The sequence below is a fragment of the Piliocolobus tephrosceles genome, chromosome 18 (assembly GCF_002776525.5).
Source record: "Piliocolobus tephrosceles isolate RC106 chromosome 18, ASM277652v3, whole genome shotgun sequence".
NCBI classification, from domain to species: domain Eukaryota; kingdom Metazoa; phylum Chordata; class Mammalia; order Primates; family Cercopithecidae; genus Piliocolobus; species Piliocolobus tephrosceles.
In genome coordinates, this window is record NC_045451.1 from 47526432 (window position 1) to 47548357 (window position 21926).

The 21926-nt window shown below is 39.3% G+C and overlaps 1 protein-coding gene and 1 long non-coding RNA gene across 9 annotated transcripts in view; one reads left to right on the plus strand and one right to left on the minus strand.

The window, feature by feature from the left end:
* The window catches only part of DTNA (dystrobrevin alpha), a 386077-nt gene that overhangs the window by 176933 nt on the left and 187218 nt on the right, over positions 1 to 21926 (minus strand). The gene's annotated exons all lie outside the window — the stretch shown is intronic.
* Positions 3070 to 21926, plus strand: part of LOC111539732 — a 34329-nt gene continuing 15472 nt past the window's right edge. The window contains exon 1 of the long non-coding RNA XR_002730761.1: positions 3070 to 3135. This is a non-coding gene — a long non-coding RNA (uncharacterized LOC111539732). The remainder of the gene's footprint in view (positions 3136 to 21926) is intronic.

Below are 21926 nucleotides of genomic sequence, written 5' to 3' on the forward strand. Positions count from 1 at the left end.
TTCATCTTTAAATATGGAAGCAAAACACAAGTAAAGCAGTTCATTGTGGTATTCATTTTGGATTCTTAAAAAATGGTCTATATGTTATTTGTTAATGATACTTTCTCAAATTAAGATGAACTGTAAAGAATCTTCATCATAAAGGTCTTTAAAATATAAATTACATACATAGATTACATTTTTAGTAATTAACCAATATTGTGTCAACAGCAGCCTTTACAAGGTCACCTTGATCTCTAACAAGTACTGTAAACTGCTCACCAGTATAAACTTTTAGCTGCTTCTCTCCATAGTCATCAAATTCAGGAAATTGCCTGACACCAAAGCCAATGGCATAGGAAAATCAGCATTAAAATCCCTTTGAAGAATATGGTACAAAGAAGCAGCCAGGGGTTAAAAAAGCCTGTGGTAGAAAAAAACAATTTTTTTTCATTGCAGGAAGTTACCAGAAAGAATAAAGTGGATGTTGCACATTGCAAGATTTCTCTATCATTAAAAAGTAAGTAAGAAAGAAAAGCCCTACAACAAATCAGTTGGGATGATTAAAATAGCTTTGGCACTGCTCCAACCCTGAAAAAATCCTTCAGTGTGGTGACTCATGATGATCCAATCCTATAAAATGTGTGAGGCCGACCAGGCAAAAAGGCAGAGAGCAGCTACACCGGAAAATTAGCACTCCCTAATCCTCTTCAAAACAGTTGATGAAGGAGAGACTATTTGAATAATTTGAACCTCAATTTGAATAATTCATACCTATTCTCATGTGTGGCTGGCTGAATAGAGACTCTCTCACTGCCTGCATTCATTTCATCAGGAGTGTTTATCATGTACATTTTTTCCCCCTACAGATTGGTTATGTGGCCATTACGTGTATCTCATTGTTTTTCATTTTGTAAACGTAAGAGCCTATCATTGATCTAGTTAAGGTACACTGCTATTAGAGCATTTAATATGATTGATTGCAAACAGAAGGTCCTTTGTCAGATGTTAAAGTGACTGTTGATTCTTTAACCCCTAGGGAAATGATGCCAGTATATTTGGTTTCACAAAGTTTTAAACCCCCTTTTGCAAATGTTAAAATTAAACTTCCCTCTCATGTGAACAAAATATGCAACATAACCTGTGCTGTTGTGACCCACTTAATTTCATACGAAGAATTCAATCACTTAGAAACAGTTTTTGAGACATAGGTGGTGATGTTTCAGAAGGTTCCCCAGGAAGTCAATTTGCCAAATCCTAATCCCATAGAAGGAGGAGGGAGCTTCAAGGTTATATGCTTCACTGCCTGCTCTTCAGATGTGAGAGCACCTAATTTCCCACAAACTCGAGGTAACAACATGCGCTCAGAGGTCACTCGCTTAAATTAAACAACATGGCTACAAAAAACGCCGACGGCCAGTGTTAATGAAATTAAAACAAGCAAAACAACTTGAACCTCTGAAAATGCAATTTTCACATCATATTTAAAAACTATTATTTATTTTTTCACACCATAAAGTGCTTTATTGTTAGGGCACTGGTTTAAATTAAAAAAGAAAGTGTGTTGACAGCATCAAAAAAAGACTGATCTACTGAACAATTTTTGCAAGCACATTGTTTCTTGGGCCACTTTGAGCAGCTGACCTAAAAAATATTAATCGGATTAGTATCTATTCTGTTCATAAAAATTTCTTATGAAAGAACAAGTGTGTTGCAAGCCATCTCAATTTATACAATTTAATATCAAGATATTCTATTTTACCCTTAAGATGTTTCAAACATGCACTTTTCCTTTGAATTGTAACAATGGGGCTATAAATAATAAGGATTTCTTTATGCTTTTCTTCTGTGAACACATCACAGAAAATATCTGTTTTTAAATAACACTATGAAATTGATGGCTCCATATCTCACAGATAACCTATTGTGAACTCTGAATCATTTTGCCATATCATTTTTGGAAATTTATTCTCAAGCCTCTGTTTTTGTATTTTTTCATATCTTTAAAATTCATAATTATATACTTATATTCTGGATGTATTCTTAGTGAAAAATATGTTGGTTTTTAAACTTAATAATAAAAAGTCCTTTCCATGTTCTCATGAAAAGATAATGTTACATGTCCATTGTGGAGAAGTTGAAAAATACAGAAAACATTTATGAAATAATATTAAAAGCACTTATAATTCAACTATCAGAAATAACCAGTATCAACATTTTGATGTATTTCTTTATATGTTAAAATTTCACGGCCGGGCGCGGTGGCTCATCCTGTAATCCCAGCACTTCGGGAGGCTGAAGTGGGTGGATCACCTGAGGTCGGGAGCTCAAGACCAGCCTGACCAACATGGAGAAACCCCGCCTCTACTAAAAATACAAAATTAGCTGGGCATGGTGGCGCATTGCCGGTAATCCCAGCTACTTGGGGGACTGAGGCAGGAGAATCACTTGTACCGGGACACAGAGGTTGCGGTGAGCTGAGATCATGCCACTGCACTCCAGCCTGGGAAACGAGCAAAACTCCGTCTCAAAAAAAAAAAAATTCAGAATAATTTTGAATATTGCCTTTTCACTGAATGAAAGAGATGTAAAATAAGCACGCTATGGTATTATACATTCTTTGAAAATACCTTTTAATTGTTGCATAAAATTTTAATATTTTTATATATCAGAATTTATTTAACTATCCCTTATTGCTAATATATGTTTAGTCTTTTCCAGGTTTCTAATTATAAGCAATATATCTTTGTATATAAATTTTTGGTTACACCTTGGGTTATTTCCTTAGAATAGATTCCTGGAAGTGGAGGGAGATTACTGAGTTTAAGTTAGAAAATCTAAGAATAAAATTTAAAAATTGGCAGAATCAATACTCATAATTTAGTCTTATACCTCACTTGATTGATTTTATTTATGAGGAAGCTGAGGCTTAAAGAGGTGAAATAACTTGCTTAAAGTTCCAGCATGAAATTACTCTAGAGCTAGAACAGAAACAGCGTTCTTTATGAGTCTACTTTGCGTTTTGTAATTTTACCATGCTGACTCGAAATGGCAATTCATCTCTGGGGGCCTCCCTCTCAGTTCCAGTTCGATGTCATCTGTGAAACCCCATGGATGTGTTCCGGAGTACAAATCAGGAATGGTAGTTACTTTGAGGTAGGTGATGCTGTTTGTTCGTTTGCTTTTTTTTTTTTTTTTTTTTTTTTTTATCAGGGACAACCCACATGACAGTATATCTAAAGGCACCTTCCACTAGTGGCAAGACGGAATGGATACTGAGAAGTAAATATTCTCCTAGATAAAAATCTGTTCTGTGGAAAACAAAATGGAAAAATTCCACGAGAGTTGAAGGGTCAGGGTGCTCATCAAGTTAGTGAGCTGAGATTGATATAAAATTATTAGGGCTCTTTCATGGCCTCTGAGTTCTTTTACAGCCTTTTAGCATGTTGGGATAGCAGAAAATCCATGTGCTTTGAGTGGAAGACTGTCAGGTAACTCAGTAAGTCCCTGTCTGGTCACTCTCCGTGACAGTCCCATATCCTGTAAACCCAGGTGTGTTTGCACAGCCTTGACATCTCCATTTGATGTATATATCCTCTCTCAGCTAAAGGGAAAAGGGAAGGATACTTCTGAAAATTAAGTCTACCTGTGAAGTCAAGGAAACAGGCAGATTCCTGAGATCTCACTTTTAAAAGAATTCATTTTCTTAGTCTGGATACAAAGTACTAGAGATTGTTGTTTCGTAGGGTCTTCTGTGTGGCTTATTCTAAAATGAGATGTTCTGATTCAGTACATTTAAATTAAGCACTTTCTAAAATCACTTAATGAACTAGGTGTAGTCAAAGAAATATAAATGGCCTCCAATCTAGATGGGGAGATAAGAACATGGAAAAAGGAAATATTAACTGTAGCTATAACAGTATATGAGAAGGAATATGACCAACTGATTTGAGAGTAGACAGAGAATTTAATTAGGTCAGTTTAGGCAGAATGTTAAGGAGGGAAAATTTACCCAGTCAGTGTCCCCTGAGCTTGGAAAGCATTTGTTTGGAGGATATTAGGTGTATTTTCCCAGATTCTTTTACTTTGTATTCAGGGACCTGGAATACATCAGCACAGTACACATTCTAAAGCTCCATGGAGAAATGCCTGACGTACTCTAAAAGCATATTCAGTGACCAAGATGAGATGTAGGAGTGACAGAGGCTACTGACTTTCTCTCTTCCTTCCTTTGTAAGGCTCCCTGGGGAAAGGACAAGTAATTATGTAGTCAGTGGGTAAGGAGAGGGTGAACTATAACTACATATCAAGTAATATGTGTGTATGCCTCATAGACAATGGGATGGAGAGAACTGGGAAGCAAATGAGATGTCATGTTCACTGCAGACACACAAAGTTAATTATTGATGACATTATGACAAAAAAAGAATATGAGAAAATAAAGCAAGTTAGAAAAAATTAAGGAAAGACTGTAGAATAAATTATTATGGTAAAACAAAGATTAAGAAACAGTTAGAAAAGGATATAAGGTGATTTGGGGGAAAGAAAAAGAGAAGCATACGTGGTTCAAGAAAACACATAGCAAAATTCCCAAGAAGGGGAGAATACAAAAAAAGGAAATACTGAAGAAATGCACACTATTCTGGAAATTGTTTGACAAAACTGAGACAAGCAATATATGAATATTTGGAATTTCATTCTATACACTTAAATGAATTCCATTATTGGGATGAATAAAAAAGGTCCATCTAGTGATTGAACAAATTTCATATAACTTGACCCATAATATAAAGATAACAGGCACTTTGAACCCTTCTGGGCGTCTGTGGTGGCAAATACTCTGCCAGCAAGGACTGTGCATCTGGTATTTCAGAGGCTCCTGGAGTCAATCTGGGAGGCATGCTCCTTGCTCCACACTGGTCAGTTCTCCATCACGCCACTGCATTCTGTTTAGAGCCACATAGTGACATGTGAAAGTGAGAAACTGGAGAAGGTACGATGGTGAACAATAAACAGGAAGAAAAGTGGAAGAGAAGCTTGTGAGGGAGGCACTTGACCATTTGCAAGTATATCCCAGTGAAAATAATGGTGAATAGATGTTCTTCGTTTTTTACTGAAGCTACCATAGTATGTTTTTGCCAGGCTAGACATTAGGAATAACCTCCTAATATAGCACCAAAATTCTAGCTTATAAGTATACAAGTCAGGAAGACATTAACATTCTATATTATCCATCAAGGACGATTTTTCAAAGGATATTAGCCACTTATATTTGTAGTACATGTAAGAAAGCTCTACATCCCAGTGATGACCTAGTTTTGTATTTAAATTCTTCTATACATACATACAGAGCATAGAGAAACCCGACAATACACATTCAATTCTGTGGTTGGGCTTTCCCACTCATACTGTCATACTTGTAGCAACCATATGTAAAGAATGAACATAAAGACTATTTATCTGTTTCAGACTTTATGACATCCTCAGTATACACTGGAGACCAATTAAAAATAAAAGCAAAAATATTTTCTAATCCTTTATAATCCCAACAACCACAGTTAACATCTTCATAGTTACCATTTCCTATCTGTCTCTATGTAAATATGCAGGTTGGGTAAAATGAATTGTTACCTTTAAAACTGTATATTTTCCCAGATTTTAAGGAAGGCTACAGAGTTCATGGCTTTATGATTGCTCTTTTTTGGAATAAATTTTAATAGGTGTATTGCTTATATATAGCTTAGTCTGGAAGACAGAGGTGGAGGGAAAAGAAACTAAGCCACTTTATGTAAAAGAGAAAAAAAATGCTGTGTTTATTATGGGTGATATAGGTGGAAAATTACAAGTTATTAATTGGAATGGGGAAGGGACTGGGGATAGATCAAGGGAGAGAATAGGTGCTGAGGTGCTGGACGTAGGGATAAGGGCCAGGTCAAAGCAAACGCCTACCTGTGGGGGAAGCAAGTTCTAAAAACGGTGGCCCAGGAAGAAACGGTCAATGGATTCTATTATTAGGATGAATAAGAAAGGCCAATCTAGTAGTTGTCTTATGAAGGGCAAGACTTACAGTTCAACTAATACTTACGCTGAAGACTAATTGTAATGATTCTGACTTGTATTGTCTCTGTCATTGTGAAAACGGTAGGAAAGCTTTGGGAGCTGGCCGCAACTTCACAGTGATAATTAAGTCTGTGTCCATGCTTGGAATGGGGTATGAGGATAGAATGTCACCTCTGAGGTGATCTGGTGGCATCTCTGACCTCTCTGAGAAAGGGATTTTTGAGATGACACCTGTGAAAAAGGAGGTGAGGGATTTCAGGCAAAGGGAGACCTGAGTCCATGAGTGGGAGGAAGCCTGGTGTGATGGAGGAATGCAGGAACAGCAGTGTGGCTGGAGCAGTGTGCAGATGGGGGAGAGGGTCACGCAGGGACCAGGACTTTGAAGGCCCTGTTAGGGATTCTGAAATTTATTCCCAGGGCAGCACAAAGCTTCTGAAGAATTTGAATGATAATAGTGATAAAACACAACTTTTATTTTTAAAATATCACTCTGTCTATGGTGTGGAGAGTGGATGGGACAGAGGAAAGGGTGGATATAGTGAAACGAGTTTGGAGGCTGACGGATGATGCTGGACTGGATGCTGACGATGGGGACAATGACAAGCGGACATATTTGAAACATATTTTGAAGGTAGAATGGACAGGGATCAGTCATAGATTGAATGTGGGAAAACGAGTGAGAATAAAGTATTTTAAAAACCTCCCAGCATTCTGGGATAAATGGAGATGCCATTTACTTTAATGCAGAAGCTGGCTTGGGGCAGGAACGCACTGAGGGAATGTAATAAGGGGAGAGGTGTGTGCCAGGGACAGTTTTGAATTTGAGATGTCACATAGGCTGTGTATGTATAAACCTGAAGCCCTGAAAATAGGACTTGGATGCAGATACACATGTGGAAGTTGTAGGTAGAGAGGAATGTTTTTTAAGCCCTGGGAGAAGAAGAGATTGTACATGTAGAGAATCATGCCTAGGATGCCACCCCAGCTCAAGGAGGCCTAGGAAGTAGGAGAAACACCATGTGAGTGTGCTTCTGTGGACTCTAAGACAAGGGAATTTTTCAGGAAGAAAGGGGTGATTCTTGAGTTGAAAGTTACTGAGAAGTTGAGTAAGATGAGAATGGAAAAAGCATCCATTGGCTTTGGAATATGGAGATTACAATGACTTAGTAAGAACCTTTTTTGGAGGGAATGCTGAGGAAGTGGAGAAGGATAGAGGACAAGGAAGTGGAGTCAGGCTGTGTAGACAACTTTTTGTTTCTTTAGAAACTTTAATTTGTACGAGAGTAAATGTAGGGCAGCAATTGAAAGGAAATATGAAGTCAGAGAAAGATTTCTAAATATAGGAGACTCTTAAAAATATTTGCCTGTTGAGTGGTCCACTAAAGGCAGAGAGACGGAGCATGTGTGAGAGAAAATGGCTGGTTGAATGCACTCAGTCCTTGAGAGGATGAAAGGGGATAGGATACAGAGTGTACGTGGCAAGAAACTGCCTTTCCTGTGGCACTAGAGAAAAAGGAGTTGAAGGCTGCAGATGATGTTATACTTGCACGTTTGGAAACCTAAGGAAGAGGGAGTTTCTATCTAATGACTTTAATGTTTTCAATGAAGTAAGAAGCAAGGTTGGTAGCTCAGACACGGAGTGGGGAGAAGAAGTGTGATGCAAATGGGGAAGTGATGAACCAGTCACCATGCAGAGGGGGAGAGTGAGCTGACTATAGAAATAGTAGGATAGCCATGGAGTGCTGCAAGCACACCTGAAGTGCTTATCATGAGCCTAGTAGGATTTTGGCATGGTTTGCTGTGTGGTTTTCTGCAACAAAGCTCAGTTACATAGACACAAGTAATGGTAAATCAGGTGAGTGAGTTCACTAATGCCTGGTGAATGTGATGGCAGGACAGGAGGTAGGGACTTGAAGGTATATAAAAGGAAAGCTTGTATAAGGGATAAACTATGGAAGAGAAGCAAGTAAGTAAGAAAGTGAAGACAGGAGGAGTCTGATAGTGAGAAAGAAAGAGGCCCAAAAGACCCCTGAATGAACACAAAGAATCACAGCAAAAGAGCTGGAAGTGGAGCATGTGGTATTTGGAGACAGGAATATGTTATTTTGATTGTGGAAGTGGTTAATTTCCTGAAGGTAACCAGTTCTAGTGGTCAAACAAGTGGATGGCTGAGGTCAAATGGAGGAATATTTTTCTGGATATGAGGAGGGTATTGATTGGGTCATTCATATCATAGGTATCCTGTAGCAATCAAGATTGAAAACAAGAGTTGGAGTAGGAATGTTTATATGACCTAAGGAGAGCCAATTAAAGTTCTGTGAGAGTCAAAGTTAAGCTCTTTTCTCTGCGATCTATAGTTGGGTAGGTTGTTTATGCTTCGAGGTCTGCTGATTTTCTTCATCATTGCATAGATAGAACCTCCTTAACTATTAATTGAATGCCAAAGAGAAATGGTGCTGAGAAAGGGGGAAAGAGACAGGGTCCTGAGTATAACCTTTGAACCTTTGGATCTATCCATGTCTAAAGTGCAACTGTCCCTTTTTTGTTAAGCTAGCCAAGTTTTTTTGTTTTGTTTTGTTTTCCTTTTTGTTGCTTGAAAATACAAAGCATAGACTAATGGATGGGTCTGTTTCACCAAAAAGAAATATATAGAAGTGCAACAGATTTGTTAGCTACTTACCTAATAACCATTCTCCCTCTTTTTTTGATAGCAAAATGCTGAATTATTTGTTGTCTGTGCCTCCACCAAAGTCTCAGGGAAGAGTTTAAGTCAATCACTGCAAATGCAGTTCCCTTGTCAGGCTTTGCAGCAAGGGAATGTCTGCTGGGGGTCATGTATTTGAGTTGTATGACAGTGAGTTTTATGTGTCAACCTGACTGGGTTACCAGGTGCACAGGTATTTGGTCAAACATTATTCTGGTGTATTTGCAAGCGTATTTCTGGATGAGATTAATATTTGAATTGGTAGACTAAGTAAAACAGATTGCCATCCCCAGTGTGAGTGGGTCTAATCCAATCTGTTAAAGGTCTCAATAAAACAAAAGGCTGAGCAAGAGAGTGTGTGCTTTTTCTGCATTATGGTCTTTGAGCTGGGACACCGGTCTTCTGCTTTTGGATTCAGCCTGGAACTTACACCGTCAGTATTCCTGGTTTCCAGGTCTTTGAACTGCACACCTGGGGACTTCTCAGTCTCCATAATCACATGAACCCATTCCTTATAATACATAGTTTTAGAGATGTGTGTGTGTGTGTGTGTGTATGTGTGTGTGTGCACATTTGAGTTACATATTGGTTCTGTTTCTCTGGGCAACCCTAATACAAGGAGTATCCCTCAAAAATTCATATCTCGAACTCATAATATGATCTCTTTTAGAAACAGTATTTTCAGGTACAATCAGTTAAGGATCACAATGAGATCATACTGGGTTATGGTGAGCCCTAAATCCAATGACTGTTGTGATGGTTAGTACTGAGTGTCAACGTGATTGGATTCAAGGATGCAAAGTATTGTTCCTGGGTGTGTCTGTGAGCATGTTGCCAAAGGAGATTAACATTTGAGCCAGTGAACTGGGAATGGCAGACCCACCCTCAATCTGGGTGTGCACAATCTAATCAGCTGCCAGCATGGCCAGAATAAGAGCAGGCAGAAGAATGTGGAAATATTAGACTGGTTTAGTCTTCTAGGCTACATCTTTCTTCCATGCTAGATGTTTCCTGACCTCAAATATCGGACTCCAAGTTCTTCAGCTTTGTTCCTTGTTCCTCAGCTTGCAGACAGCCTATTGTGGGACCTCATCTTGTGATCCTGTGAGTCAATACTCCTTCATAAACGCTCCTTTATATGTACATCTATCCTATTAGTTGTGTCTCTTTGGAGAACCCTGACTAATACAACTAGTATCTGTATAAGAAGAGGAGAGAACATAAAAACAGACATACAAATGGTGGAAGCCATGTGAAGACTGAAGCAGGGATTGCAGTGATGCAGCTGCAAGCCAAGGAATGTCAGGACTGCTGGAACCCACAGAAGCTAGGAAGAACCAAGGGGGGATTCTTCTGCAGAACCTTCGTAGGGAGAATGGCTCTGCCAGCACCTCAATTTCAGGCCTTTTGCCTACAAAGCTATGACACAATAAATTTCTATTGTTTGAAGCCACTAACCTTTGTGGTAATTTGTGACAGCAACTCTAGGAAACTAATGCAGGTAGTTTCTGGGAAAGGTCTCTTCACTCACAAAAGGGACTGACTCTACAGGGTGGGAGGACAATGTTGACACGTCAGGCGGGTGATGAATGATTCTGTATGGCTGGGCACAGAACAAGTGGAGAGTCAAGACCCAACAAGAGCCCAAAAAGGTAATAGAGCCCAGCTGGCCATCAGTAGGAGCACTGACAAGCAGATGACGCATCATGTGAAGGAGTGGGTCAAGGGAATGATGAGTCAAGAAACAGAACCATTCTCTGAAAATAACGTTACTGTTTCCTTTTCACATGCTGAAGATGATGAGGTTCTTTCACTGCAAGTGTTGGCTAAAGTGGATTGTCAGCTTCCTGTTTTGGGATCACCAACACTTCCTGGGCTTCTTCTGTGCTCATGCCTGACTGCCTTCTTTGGTCTTCCAATAGCTCAGATTCCCTCAGGGGCAGGCCACAAGCGGGCCAATGGGTTCCTCTAGCAGGAAGAATCTGCCTGTCCTCTCCTTTAGAACAAGGAAGTTGTCACATCCTCCTGCAATACTTACTACCACAGCCTCACTCTATTTCATACAATCAAACCCCTGGTGCACAATTAGGCCTTTTCTGCACTCTAAGTCCTGTCCTGGAATCCCATCTTCTCCATCAAAGAGGGTCTTTAAGAAATGAAATCTCCCTTTTCAGGAACCTTTTGTCTCCCCTTCTAACAATGTCATCTCTTCTCCAGTCTAGGTCCCTAGAACCCGGTAAATTTACTCTGGAAATGGAATCATGGGCCTTGATTAACTCTCTTGTCAGCCAGCAAAAATGACACACATGCGTTTTAATAGGGGCCCTGTGGAGACAAAGAGTTTCAGAAAGCACAGAAGGCAATTATGTAGGTATTTTTGAAGAAAGAAGCACAGTGACCTCACAGGAGTTGGCTTGTGGAAACTAATCTGCTTTTGAATCAGGGTCCACTACTTGCTTACTGCATGCCCTTGAGCAAGTTAACCTTCTGAGCCTCCACTTCATCATCTGAAAATGGAGGTAACAGTAATACCCACCTAATGGAATGGTGGTGGGGATTCAATGGTAATGAAAAATACCACATATTGAGCCTGGTACAGAGTTACTTTAGCTCTTAGTACTTTTTAAAAGAATTTCTCAACACTGGCACTATTGATACGTTGGGCCAGATCATTCTTTACTTTTAGGGGCCACCCTGAGCATCGTAGATTTTTAGCAGCATCCCTGGACTATACCCACCAGATGCTAGCATCACTTCCACTCCCAGGCAGGACAATCAAAAATGTCTACAGATATTGCTAAATGTTCCCTGGACAGCTAAGCTGCCCCTGGTTGAGAACCAGTGCTTTAGAGTAAAGTTGGCAGGCCTCTGAACAGCTCTTAATAAACAGTGGTTAATAATTTTCTGTCCTGCTTATATGTAGGGCAGAGTCCAAACAAATTATTTTGTTACGAGTAGTGACATTTTTTCTCATTTAATTAAAAAGTCATCTTTCCTTCCAAACAGTGAAATGTCTATCTCTTACAGCTGTACTTCTTCAAATTTCTCACTCGGGCTAGGAAGGTGAAGCAATGGCAGTATATGAGGTGGGTCTGGTGACAGAATTACTTTCCAATGCTGCCATTCCTTTATCTTATTCTTATTTTATTTTATTTTTTGAGCTGGAGTCTCACTCTGTCACCAGGCTGGAGTGCAGTGGCTCGATCTTGGCTCACTGCAACCTCTGCCTCCCTGGTTCAAGTGATTCTCCTGCCTCAGCCTCCTGAGGCGCTGGGACTACAGGTGTGTGCCATCAGGTCCAGCTAATTTTTGTATTTTTAGTAGAGATGAGGGTTCCACAATGTTGGTTAGGGTGGTCTCGATCTCTTGACTTTGTGATCCACCTGCCTCAGCCTCCCAAAGTGCTGGGATTACAGGCATGAGCCACCATGCCTGGCCTATCTTATTTTTCCCCTTAAAAACTCATGCTAATTTTGCTTTCAAGTCAATAGTGTATTCAGATTGTTTTCATAAAAATGTAATGTTCTCTTTTCCCTTTGAAATGTAACACACTTTAAGACAGCGGTATCTTATCTTGGGGCTTTGAAAGTCCCAGCATACGGCCAAATGTCCCAGGTATAAGGAAAAACACTGTGTGCGCTTCAAGCTGTGTGTGTTTTCTTCAGAAGTTATCAGGTATTACTTATGTTATGGGTTAATTTTATCATCCTGCTATCAGTCTGCTTATTCTAACTATTTTTCTCTTTGTTTCTACATTGCTTTTTAAAGCAAGAGCCGTTGAAAACAAGGGAAAATGTTTCAGAATCCTTAACCACTCAACATGAAAAAGATAATAATATTAGAGAACGGATCAATGCTAAAAATTTTTTTCCTAATGAAACTGACCAAACAGAATCAGGAGCACGTGGAAAACGCTATTTGGGAGTGTTGAGTCCTTGCAAACATTTCATTCTGTATTCTGTAAAAAGTATTTCAAAGGCATTAGGATCTGGGGTGTTATTTCCATGGTCATTCCCCAAACTCCTATCAGACCAGAGAGAAGGACATTATGTTAAACACTAATTCTTGTTTTTACGATTTAATGAGCTACTTCTGAGAAAGCTACTGTTTCACCAGCCCATTAGAAATGTCTGGGATGGCTAGTGCAGAATTAAGGCTTGGGTGACCCAGCTGAAACTAATGTCAATGCTTCAGTTATTTATGTTCTTCAGGCTCTCTGACCCGTCTCCACTGGTTAGCGCCTCCACTGGTTACTAGGCAACCACAGCTTATTAAGGTTGTATATGTTACACATGAACCCCAGGTATGTGTATGAAAAGGATCTGAATATTTTAATGAGAAGGCAATCATGAGCTGAGCTAGACTATTACCTTTGTTATTAGGTAAGACAAAATAGGAAGAAGGTGGATTCAGGAGGTGGATTAATAATATTCTAATGAAAAACCTTCATGCTTGCAGTTACAACTTTACACACAACAGCCCGAGGGTTGGATGATATGGGAAATCGCAAAGTGTAATTATCAGATGGAAGAATTCCTGTTAAGAACTGAGTTTAGTGGGCATTTACAAGTCCTGCTACATAGGTTTTTTCACTTCTAGCATTGTAGGAAGGGAGAATCCAGGAGAGAATGGGAAGGCTGTAATAGTAGAGTAATTTTACCATTGTACTTAATGTCTGCAAATGTTTTTTGCCAAAGGAGAATTCCAAGTGCGGTGGGAATATGTCAGGGATTCAGGTGGTGGCATGCTCCGTCCTTCTCATGGTGGCGCCCTTGACCACATAGGAGGAAAAGGAACTGAGAGAGGCTAAATCTGCTTCAGTATAAAACCAGAACCTGTTTAACTGAGGGGATGAGAGGCTCACTTGCTGTGGCTGAATGGGAAGAATGTAACCTTATCTGTAATGTACTAGTGCTGTTTTGCTGCCAAATATATGCTTTGTGGATGCTACTACCCTGGGAAGAAATTCAACTTCAGAAGGGAAGTCATGTGATACTAGAGCTGTTTACATACATTAGGGAGACATGATATAATAAAAACCCGTTCATAAAAAAAAGACAGCCACCTTACTTATCCAACTAGGATTGGAAGTAAAAATACTGCAAGTTTTTTTCTGAGTCTGAAGGCATATTATACACAGACACAAGTGCAGTAAAATTTCTAGCCTACTGTTAGAGAATTGTCAGAAATAGACAAAATTGAGAGCTACATTATTTATCTGCTTTGCTAATTTGAAACTATCAAATTTACAGCTTAAGATTTCACTAAAATAAACTCTGTACAGACTTAACATTTGCATTTTGAAAGTGACAAAAATCAGTTGATGGCTGAAATATAAGCTCAAACAGTAAATTGTCATTACTAAGAATGCACTAACATTAAAGCACATTATTATTCACGTTTGTAAACCCATCAGAATTCTAGTTTTTGATGAAAAAACATTGCTCCATCCATTCTTGTGATAACATAGTTTTAAAAATCATACTTATGAAAAGGTAAATAGCATTCTGCACAGCTCTTCTAGGGAAGTAAAGGGGCAATTCACAAACAAAAGATAACTAATCAGGAACATAACGTGGGAATGTGAAAAGAATTCTCATTTTTTTCCTAAAATACTGTATATGTATCTTACTCAAAGAAATATAGCAGTGTAGATATGTACTGAGATTTAAAAAAATTATTTTCCACTTCTGAAATGTTTAACAGGAAATAGTCATAAAACAAGTTATTCGTATAACAGTAGGAGACCAAAGACATATACATGTATCTTTTCAATGTAATACATAAGGTGCTTAAGAATTGCACTGTTTTACATTTTTTAAAATAGTAAATATAAATATGTTTTAATCACTTTAGTTGCCATTTTTTAGCATTACATTATATCTGCCATTGCCTGGGCTATTTTAACATTCCCATTAAAGGGCAGTTTAGTGCCTTTAGGCTAGGGTTTTACACACACACACACACACACACACACACACACACACACTGCACACAAGATGGTAAGCAGGATGTGGTCCAGAAAGCCATTTCTGTTTTTCTCATACATATGACCAGCTCCTAGGAAAGTTCCTGATATTTAGTTAATTCTCAATAAATGCTTGATGAATCATAAATCTACTTCTATTCATTATATTTAAAAGAAAAATCAACTTTATTTTCTCAGTCTTCTCTCCTTAGACCAGGAATCTTCTCTTGGGGGAAAATAAATTCAAGAATATATAAATATTAGCTAGTTTATTGTACAGTAGAGAGGAGCTGGGCAGTAGGAGACTCAGACATGTCCGAGTTGTGGCTTTGCTGCTAATTATTGGGGTAGTACTTAAGCTCTCTACTCTTCAATTTCCTCAAGCCAAAAATTAGGAGGTCTGGGCTACATCATCTGAAATATCCTTTCTGATGCTTCAATTCTATGATATTCTATGTCTCTAAGATATAATCTATGGCAAATATAACTAGGATATTACTTGAAATAATTATACTTTATCTCGGGTTCCCAGGTGCCTAACATAGAGCCAGGGAACATAAAAGATGTGCAATATATGTTCAAAAAATGAATGAATGAAAGATCTTTATAGGTATAAATGCTGCCTATGCATCCTTACGATTTTTCCCAAAAGGAAAGAACTCTTCTCTATGGATGCTGACTTTTGCAATTAAATTTAATTTTGAGCTTATTCATATACATTATTATTCTTATGCATGGCCCTTGAATAGTGCTATAAAAATTTCAGAACATGTTTATGTATTTCTTTAAGAAGTGCTAATAGTATCACTATATCTAGGAAAATTTTGCATTCTAAACAAATTCTTTTATAATTAGTCATAAATATTTATTTCATAAATATTCTTAAGGAGAAAAAAGAGAGACAGAAACTCTTGCCTTAAAGAGACTCCACCTCCAGTGGTAATCCTAGATAACATTTAGCACTAAAATTCTATCACTCTACAGCTTTAGATACCATCATTTCCAGGCTTATGTGCACATCAATAAAGAAGATTTTGTATAAGTAGGTTGCAGAACCACAAGGTGCTACATCTTTTTAACTCTTGTTGAACAGAAATAATGCTAATTTTAGTGTCAACCTAAACATAAACTAATTTGCCAATGAGTAAAGATCTGTGCAGTTATAAATAGCTTACTCCTCGGGAAATGTTTTAAATGGAAATTTTTAACACTATCTAACACACACATTCTTCTTATAGGATTAAATTGGAAAGCTCTTTTAGAGTGGCAGTTTGCTGCAGAGGAAAGATCTAACATTCTCATTCTGCCACTTACCAGAAATACAACATTGGCAAGTTAGCTAAGCTATTGGAACCCCAGTTTTTTTCTCTGAATAACAGGGATAATAATAATTAATTTGTGGGGTTATTACGAAGATTAAGTAAGATAATGTTCATGGAAAGTCTGCTCTGGTGCTTGGCACAGAGTGCCACAGACCCCCTCTGTGAGGTTTCCGTCCCCAGAACGGAGCTCTTCTACTTCTAATGGCTGGATAACTACACTGAAAGCATTCAAATTTATCTCAAAATACGACCCTCCATACTTCATTCAAAACCAGAAAGGAAGACTACTTCTGAACTTGGTATAGGAACTTCAAAGAGGAGGAGACTTGGCATTTGTCTTTGATGAAAAATTCAGAAGAAAGAGAGACAAATAACATGAGAAGTTACAATATGGTGCTGTGATTGATAATGAAGGTTGATTTTCTTTCTGCTGTCTACATTAGGTGCTGATCTCCTAAAAATACCCCAAAGTCTATGTGCATTCAAAGACAGGACACATAACTATAATCCATGAGAAGTTCATCAGTGACTTTAGTGAAAGGGTAACAGCAACAGCTGTGCTGGATATTGAAAGATGACTAGCATATTGCAAGTTACGAAAGAGTACATGAGTGTATGCGGATGAGGGGGATTTGGGGGTGGAGTGTGGATGGGAGGAGCATCTAGGCAGAAGAACCAGCATGTACAGAAGTAAAGGAACAAAGAGCATGGCTTAGGAAAGGCAAAATATCCTGGTATTAGCAAAGATCAGCTGATGGGGAGCAAAGGTAGGCAGTGAGACCCAAGAGACGCATTGTACCAGTATTATGACATGCTAAGGAATACAAGACACAGATTTTCTTCGGATGGGGCAGTCAATGCTGGCTTTGAAACCAAAGTGGATGAGAGTACTGAGATGATATTTTCAACTGCTCGTTTCGCCATGCAATGCATCAAGAACTCCACTGTGCTTTGTTTTATAGGTATTGTTTCCTAGTCCTTGAAATGAAATAGACTTATCTTTTCAGCTTGGTCAACTGACGCTCAGAGAGGTTAAGTAATTTGCTCAAGATTACACATCCTTAAGCAATCTTGTAAAAGGAGCAATGGGATATTTGAGATAGAACAAATCACTGAAGAAAGAAAATGATGAGATCTGAACATAAGTTAGAAAGTTAGTTTAGTCAGTCATGTTTTAAAAGGAAAGGGGAGGAAGAATACAGAAAAGACGGAATTTCTGTTCAAAGTGAGCGTTCGTGATTTGGGCAGGTCTGTTAATATAGGCGTACTCTGAAATGACAGAATATTTTTAAATAGTACGAAATGTTGCTTCTGTGTTTTAAAATTACTCGGTGATTATTTTACCTAAGAGGCAGTGGGATATCATAATTAGTAGCTCAGGCCCCAAAGTCAGGCTGTCTGGATTTGAATTTTCACCTTCAACTTACTTAACTTCAGGCAGGTTATTTAACTTCTGTGGACCCGAGTTTCCTAATCCTTAAAAAAGGAGATAATAATAGTGCCTATGTCATAGGGCTGTTTAGGCATGAAAGAGAGAATATAGAACAATTTCTCACATAAAATAAGAACTCGGTAAGCATTAGCCAGCATTGCTTTATGCCTTTGCCCTTAATCACCAGCCATTTATTTAGAAAGTATTAATAGTGTACCAAGCACTGTGTTAGTTTCCAGGGATACAAAGATGGATAAAAGATGATTTCTGCATTTAAACACATTTGTGTTTTCTAACATCATACTCTGTGGTTCAGCAGAGGTACTTGAGATTACATCATGATTAAAATCACCTATCTGAATTACTTGGGAACAAGCTACTCAAAATCTCCCATCGCGGCAAGATGGCTGAATAGAAAGAGCTCCAGTCTGCAGCTCCCAGTGAAACCAAGGCAATAGGCAGATGATTTCTGCATTTCCAACTGAGGTACCCAGTTCATCTCAGTGGGACTGGTTAGACAGTGGGTGCAGCCCACAGAGGGCCAGCCGAAGCAGGGTGGGGCATCGCCTCACCTGGGAAGTGCAAGAGGTCAGAGAACTCCCTCCCCTAGCCAAGGGAAGTCATGAAGGACCTTGCCATGAGGAAGGGTGCTATCTGGCCCAGTTACTACACTTTTCCCATGGTCTTCACAACCTGTGGACCAGGAGATGCTCTTGGGTGCCTACGCCACAAGGGACCTGGGTTTCAAGTACAAAACAAGGCAGCCGTTTGGGCAGACACCCAGCTAGCTGTGGGAGTTTTCTTTTTGTAACCCAGTGGTGCCTGGAATGCCAGTGAGACAGAACTGTTTACTCCCCTGGGAAGGGGGCTGAAGCCAGGGAGCCAAGAGGTCTTGCTCAGCAGATCCCACCCCAAAGGAACCCAGCAAGCTAAGATCCACTGGCTTGAAATTCTCACTGTCAGCACAGCAGTCTGAAGTCAACCCATGACGCTCAAGTTTGGTGGAGGGAGGGGCATCCACTATTACTGAGGCTTGAGTCGGGGGTCTTCCCCTTACAGTGTAAACAAAGCCACTGGGAGTTCAGACTGGGCAGTGCCCACCACAACACTGCAAAGCCACTGTAGCCAGACTGCCTCTCTAGATTCCTCTTCTCTGGGCAGGGCATCTCTGAAAGAAAGGCAGCAGCCCCAGTCAAGGGCTTATAGATAAAACTCCCATCTCCCTGGAACAGAGCACCTGGGGGAAGGGGCAGCTGTGGGCACAGCTTCACCAGACTTAAACATTTCTGCCTGCCAGCTCTGCAGAGAGCAGCAGATCTCCCAGCACAGCACTTCAGCTCTGCTAAGCGACAGAATGCCTCCTCAAGTGAGTCCCTGACCCCCATGCCTCCTGATGGGGAGACACCTCCCAGCACGGGTCAATAGATACCTCATACAGAAGAGGTCTGGCTGGCATCTGGTGGGTCCCCCTCTGGGATGAAGCTTCTGGAGGAAGGAGCAGGCAGCAATCTTTGCTGTTCTGCAGCCTTCACTGGTGATACCCAGGCAAACAGGGTCTGGAGTGGACCTCCAGCAAACTCCAGCAGACCTGCAGCAGAGGGGCCTATTAGAAGGAAAACTAACAATCAGAAAGCAATAGCATTAACATCAAAAACAACAGAAAAATGACCACGAAAAACTCCATCTGAAGGTCACCAACATCAAAGACCATAGGTAGATAAATCCATGAAGATGAGGAAAAAGCAGTGCAAAAAGGCTGAAAATTCCAAAAACCACAACGCCTCTTCTCCAAAGGATCACAATTCTTTGCCAGCAAGGGAACAAAACTGGACAGAGAATGAGTTTGACGAATAGCCTTCAGAAGATGGGTAATAACAAACTCCTCTGAGGTAAAGGAACATATTCTAACCCAATGCAAGGAAGCTAAGAACCTTGATTAAAGGTTAGAGGAATTGCTAACTAGAATAACCAGTTTAGAGAAGAACAAAAATGACCTGATGGAGGTGAAAAACACAGCACGAGAACTTCGTGAAGCATATACAAGTATCAATAGCTGAATCGATCAAGCAGAATAAAGGACATCAGAGATTGAAGATCAACCTAATGAAATAAAGCATGAAGACAAGATAAGAGAAAAAAGAATGAAAAGGAAAAAACAAAGCCTCCAAGAAATATGGTACTAGGTGAAAATACAAAACCTACGTTTGATTGGTGTACCTGAAAGTGACAGGGCGAATGGAACTGAGTTAGAAAACACACTTCAGGATATTATCCAGGAGAACTTCCTCAATCTAGCAAGACAGGCCAACATTTAAATTCAGGAAATACAGACAACACCACAAAGATACTCCTCAAGAACAGCAACCCCAAGACACATAATTGTCAGATTCACCAAGGTTGAAATGAAGGAAAAAATGTTAACGGCAGCCAGAGAGAAAGATCGGGTTACTCACAAAGGGAAGCCCATCAGACTAACAGTGGATCTCTCAGCAGAAATCCTACAAGCCAGAAGAGAGTGGAGGCCAATATTCAACATTCTTAAAGAAAAGAATTTTCAACCCAGAATTTCCTATCCAGCCAAACTAAGCTTCATAAGTGAAGGAGAAATAAAATCCTTTACAGACAAGCAAATACTAAGGGATTTTGTCATCATCAGGCCTGCCTTACAAGAGCTCCTGAAGGAAGCACTAAATATGGAAGGGAAAAACCAGTAGCAGCCACGGCAAAAACAAACCAAATTGTATATACCATCCACACTATGAAGAAACTGCATGAACTAATGGGGAAAATAACCAGCTAGCATCATAATGACAGGGTCAATTCACACATAACAATATTAACCTTAAATGTAAATGGGCTAAACGCCCCAATGAAAAGGCACAGATTGGCAAATTGGATAAAGAGTCAAGACCCATCAGTGTGCTGTATTCAGGAGATCCATCTCATGTGCAAAGACACACATAAGCTCAAAATAAAGGGATGGAGGAAGACTTACCAAGCAAATGGAAAGCAAAAAAAGAAAAAAAAAAAAAAAAAAAAGCAGAAGTTGCAATCCTAGTCTCTGATAAAACAGACTTTAAACCAACAAGATCAAAAAAGACACAGAAGGGCATTACATAATGGTAAAGGGATCAATGCAACAAGAAGAGCTAACAATCCTAAATATATATGCATCCAATACAGGAGCACCCAGATTCATAAAGCAAGTTCTTAGAGACTTACAAAGAGACTTATACTCCCACACAATAATAGTGGGAGACTTTAACACCCTACTGTCAATATTAGATCAACGAGACAGAAGATTAACAAGGATATTCAGAACTTGAACTCAGCTTTGGACCAAGCAGACCTAATAGACATCTACAGAACTCTCCACCCCAAATCAACAGAATATACATTCTTCTCAGCACCACATAGCACTTATTCTAAAATTGATCACATAATTGGAAGTAAAACATTCCTCAGCAAATGCAAAAGAATGGAAATCATAACAGTCTCTCAGACCACAATGCAATCAAATTAGAACTCTGGATTAAGAAACTCACTCAAAACTGCACAACTACATGGAAACTGAACAACCTGCTCCTGCTACTGGGTAAATAACAAAATTAAGGCAGAAATAAAGATGTTCTTTGAAACCAATGAGAAGAAAGACAGAATATACCAGAATCTCTGGGACACAGCTATGGCAGTGTTTAGAGGGAAATTTATAGCACTAAATGCCCACAGGAGAAAGCAGGAAAGAGCTAAAATCAACACCCTAACATCACAATTGAAAGAACTAGAGAAGCAAGAGCAAACAAATTCAAAAGTTAGCAAAAGACAAGAAATAACTAAGATCAGAGCAGAACTGAAGGAGATAGAGACATGAAAAACCCTTCAAAAAATCAATGAATCCAGGAGGTGGTTTTTTGAAAAGACAAACAAAATAGATAGACCGCTAGCCAGACTAATAAAGAGGAAAAGAGAGAAGAATCAAATAGACACAATAAAAACGATAAAGGCGAGATCACTACTGATCTCACAGAAATACAAATTATGATCAGAGAATACTATAAACACCCCTATGCAAATAAACTAGAAAATCTAGGAGAAATGGATAAATTCTTGGACACATACACCCTCCCAAGACTAAACAAAGAAGAAGTCGAATCCCTGAATAGACCCAATAACAAGTTCGGAAATTGAGGCAGTAATTAATAGTCTACCAACAACAACAACTGAAAAAAAACCCAGGACTAGATGGATTCATAGCCGAATTCTACCAGAGGTACAAAGAGGAGCTGGTACCATTCCTTCTGAAACAATTCCAAGCAACAGAAAAAGAGGGACTCCACCCTAAATCATTTAAAGAGGTCAGCATCATCCTGATACCAACACCTGGCAGAGACATAACAAAAAAAGAACATTTTAGGCCAATATCCCTGATGAATATATATGCAAAAATCCTCAATAACATAC